Genomic DNA, 4,758 nt, shown 5'->3' with positions numbered 1-4,758 from the left:
CTGTTATCCTCTCTCTTTCCCATCCGTCCTACCCTCCCTTCTTCTTGTCCCTCCTTTAACCCATAGAAACAGGGCAGAGTTGGTTGAAAATGGCTTTGACATCAGCAAAGCTGCTCTTCCATTTTCCCTTTGAGCCTCAGTTTCCCTATCTGTGGATGATCTCTCTCGCAGGGCTGCTCATTCGACAAATGTGTGCTGAGTGCTTTCTCTGCAGAGCTGCACTGTGCACCCGACACTGAGCGTAATACGTATGACATAGGTATCCTCAGCTATCGTTACAGGAAGGCTGTGGAAGCACTTCATTTGTTTTTAAAAACAGGCCAGTTGATTCAAACCAGCCAATTTCCTAGCTAGTGCCAGAAATGCTCACCATGAAGACATCCTTCTATCATTTTATGTCTTAGGGACACTGTGCTATGCATTGTCACACAGAGGCTCACAAATCTGTGAAGCAGGCATTATTATGTCTATTTTACAGATGAGAAAACTAAGACCTGGAGAGGTTACTTGCTAGTAAATCTGAATTGTCAGCAGCACATTGGGATTCAGAATCTTCTGTTTTTCTCAAATAGGTGGGTGCATATGATTTTCATAATTATTATACAGTTATTTGGGACATAATGCTGGCTACCAATTTTTTCCCCCCACAAATAAGATTTTTTATTCATCACCATTAAATGTCTGAATTTTAAACAGATTCTTGGACTGGGGGCTCATATTCATCAGCTCGTTCAACTTTAGCACCTGTCTCATCCCCAGTAGCTTTTCCAGAACTGTTACCTTCACCATGAAGCTCCATGAGTTTTCCCAGTTCACACTTGGGCTTCAGCATCTTGACTTTTCTAACAAAGACATCATGGAGCAGATAAATAGACTGACAAGCTTTTTCTATGTCTTTTCCAATGCTGTCTGCAATCAATTTATTGACCACTTCTTTCAAGTTATTTGTCTGCACCTCTTAGGTCATGATTTCCATCATCTTCTTCTGGATTCGGCAGACCTGTTGATACTGAGCACAAGAGGTCTTCCGAATCTGATTGTTGCGTGTTTTAATAAAATCAACACAGAATAGACGAAGCAAATAGCCATCGGCAGTCTTGACATCAATGTGAGCTTCAGTCATGGTCTGCCATTTTTTGACCATGGAGCACATTTGGTCACAGATAAGATCCATGCCATGGAAATTAGTCAGGCAGTTTTTGCCCTGAACATCCTCAGTAATTAGCTTGAATTTTCTAAATGCAACTTCATCATTCTGCAGATCAGCTAGGCTCACTCCAAAAACATGACCTTTGAGACCATCAGATGCGATTTTGGTTCTTTGAGTTCTTGTGACTAGTGTTTTCCTAATATTTCTTATATTGAACATAGCTCATGCTTTCACATCATACCAACCTTTCTTAGAAAATGGATCAACCACTTTCTTCTTGGCTCCCTTTTTGCTGCCTTTCCTAAGGCGCTTGTTCTTTCCCACCACCATGGTGCTGCTCAGGGAGCCAAAAGGGTGGCTACCAATTTTTTAAGAGCAGTTTTAATTTAGAGGAAGGAATATACTTCCCATATATCCTGCCCCCCATGTGCATAGACTCCTCCATTATCAACACCTTCCACTAGAGTGGTATACAATTTATTACAATTTTTGAACCTATATTAATACATCATCATCATCCAAAGTCCATAGTTGGCATTAAGGTTCACTTTAGGTGTTGTGTTACTGACATTTATTTATTTATTTTTTTAAATATATCTTTATTGATTTCAGAGAGAGGAAAGGAGAAGGGGAGAGAGAGAGACAGAAACATCAATGATGAGAGAGTCATTGATCAAGCCCATAACCCGGGCATGTGCCCTGACTGGGAATCGAACCCCGATCGCCTGGATCCCAGGTCGACGCTCAACCCCTGAGCCACGCCCGGCCGGGCGAGTGTTACTGACTTTTAAATTTGGATTGATATTATTATGTGCCATTCCCAACTCCTCTGATTATTATCATCACCATTATTATTATTTTATTTTTTTTACGGAGAGAGGAAGGTGGGGGGGAGAGAGAAACATCGATCAGTCACCTCCCACATGAGACCCGACGGGGGATCAAACTTGAAACCTTTTGGTGTACAGGATGAGACTCTAACCAACTGAGCTACCTGGCCAGGGCTATTATTTTTTTAAATTATAAAGTGTCATATGCTTATCATAAAAAAATGGAACCAATGCAGAAGTTTATGTGGAAAGTGGAAGCCCCTTCAGCAATTCCTCTTGCGCATCTGCCTTCTGGAGGTGATTACACCTCACCATTGGGTGTGCATCATTCCAGACCTTTCTCTAGGCTCAAGAGTGATCCCAAGTTTCTTTGTACATCTTTTTCAGAACAAACAGTTGGATGTCTTAGCCAGGCTAGAGATTCTGCCAGGATTTTGAAACCATTTGATAGAATGATGAACCTAGAAATGCCAATCACCTCTCCCTGCTGATGGCTTCCCGGGGGAGGTATGTGCTGGAAGCAGCTGCCCGATGGGAGCTGCAAAGCTGCATTATTAGGAGCGGAGACAGTGACTAACACCTCCAGATGCACAAGTCCAGTTGCCACTGGGCCTGACTCCCTCTTGGGGGCAGGAAGCAAAGAGCCCCACACCACACAGGTTTACCACAGTGACCCTGTCCATTAGCACCCACGTTCAATCAGTGTCTTAGATTTTGATCAGTTAGACTGGTGATACCTTCCCTTTGGGGGAGTTAGGGAAGAGATTGGTGGGGCTCGTAACACTTTCTTCTGTGGGATTGAGGAGCAGCACAGCTCCCACTCCTGCATCCAAGTCCCCTCCCTAATCTGCACAGCTCTCTTTCCCCTGCAAACCCTGGGAAGCCCAACAGGGAGCATTTGCATCAGCTCCAGCATCCAGTTGCCCTGCTTCTCTGGGCATTTTCCTGCTGACCCTTTTCTGGCCAGGGGTCTGGCCTCTCACTCCTTAAAGACTGCAGATGCCTGGCCAGGTGTGGTTCTCTGCACCGCCTCTTCTCTTGGCCTTCATTTCCCTCCCAGGGTTTGGGATTGGAAACTTCTGACTTTGGAGCTGGAAGGCAGACTGTCCTGCATTCTCAAGCACCAGCCCCTTGGGAGGGCCTGCCTGAGCTAGCTTGAATTGCGCCTGCCCTGCCTTGACATAAAAGCTTTTTGGACCTGTTCACAGTATCTTTTAGTGACTACAGTGATGCCAGGCTGTGTGTGTGTGTGATGGAGCATTTACATCTATAAATCAGAGTCTTTCCTCCCCATCAAATTATTTCATTTATTCAATATTTATCGAGCATGTACCATATGGCAAGAGCTGTACAGCTAAATGCTGGGGAGAGAGGTGAAAAGACCTGGCATCTCTTCTCATGGATCTTAGACTCCAGCAGGAGATAGAGGACCCCTATCTCCACCCCTGTAAAGCAAGCATGCAGAATAATAAAAAATAAAGTACACACCGTGGTTCTATGATGCTATAGACAAAAGGTGTTTCCACTTACAGCGTTTCATTCACGCTTCTTGAAGCAGTATGGTGTGGCTGATAGTGCGTGAATAGGCTACCTAAGCTTTCATTTTTTTCAACTGCAAATGGAAGGTTCTAGCTTGAGCTGGCTCAAGAGTGGGCATCCCTGTGAAGGTTCATTCTAAATGCAGTGCCCAAGGTGAAAGCCAAGTATAGTCAAACTTTCTCTCTCGAAAAATCTCCAACCCTTACATTACCCACAAAGTCCTATATATGTAGTTTTCTGTATAACATAATGTATAAGTACATCACACAGGCAATTCATAGAGTATGTGAGTTAATATGCAAACTGTAATTTATAGTACTGTGTTTGTAAATGTTCTTTTTTTTTAAGAAAGGTTTGACTGTAAAGCCGGCATGGCTCAGTGGTTGAGCTTTGACACATAAACCAGAAGGTCACAGTTTGATTCCTGGTCAGGGCACATGCCTGTGTTTCGGGCTCAATCCCCTATGGGGGGTGTGCAGGAGGCAGCCGATCAATGACTTTCATCATTGATGTTTCTATTTCTTTCTTCCTCTCCCTTCCTCTCTCTGGAATCAATACAAAATATATATATTAAAAAATAAAATAAAAACTATTATGAAAAAGTTTGACTATGTGAAACTGTAAATATTTGGATGTTTTTAACCTATAAAAATGTCAATTTCATGTTATTCAACCTAATAATTGCTATTTTTCTCTTTGCTTTGGTATAGCATTAATGTTATTATGTATGGAACACTAACCTCAAAGGATTGCTCTGGAGATATCTTTGATGGTGGTGATGGTTGTACAACTCCATAAATTCACTAAAAATCATTAAATTGTACACTTAGAATGACTGCATTTTACGATACATAAATTATATCGCAGTAAAGCTGTTGAGAAGAATGAAGGAGCTTGCTCAGGACAGGTGTGTGGTTGAGTTTAGTTCATAGTGTTTCCCACTGTCCCCCTTTTGATGGCATCCCTGTGAGGTAAGTAAGTCAGGTGTAGTTTTCCCTATTAAGGAATAGACTCAGAGAGGTAAGGTGACTGTGCCAGGGTCACAAAGCAGGCACATAGTGTAGTTGGAGCGGAAGCACCATCTGGGGCCCCAGGCTGGTTGCATTTTCAACCCCCCACCTGGGTTCCCCTCCCCCTCACTCTGGCCCCAAGGGCTCTGAGCAGCCAGGAGTTGCAAGGCTGTGGAAGATGGATTTGCACAGCTGCCTCCCTGGGCAGCCCACTTTGGAAATCATTTGT

At 43.4% G+C, this 4,758-nt stretch overlaps 1 pseudogene across 1 annotated transcript; it reads right to left on the bottom strand.

Moving 5' to 3' along the window:
- Positions 1-645: 645 nt before the first annotated feature.
- LOC308562927 (small ribosomal subunit protein eS1 pseudogene) lies at positions 646-1,497 on the bottom strand (annotated as a pseudogene). The gene has a single exon. The product of its transcript is annotated as a small ribosomal subunit protein eS1 pseudogene (transcript).
- Between the last annotated feature and the right edge of the window lie 3,261 nt (positions 1,498-4,758).

The sequence above is a fragment of the Miniopterus schreibersii genome (assembly GCF_964146895.1).
Source record: "Miniopterus schreibersii genome assembly, chromosome: 10".
NCBI lineage: Eukaryota > Metazoa > Chordata > Mammalia > Chiroptera > Miniopteridae > Miniopterus > Miniopterus schreibersii.
This window is presented reverse-complemented; position numbering and strand designations above follow the sequence as displayed.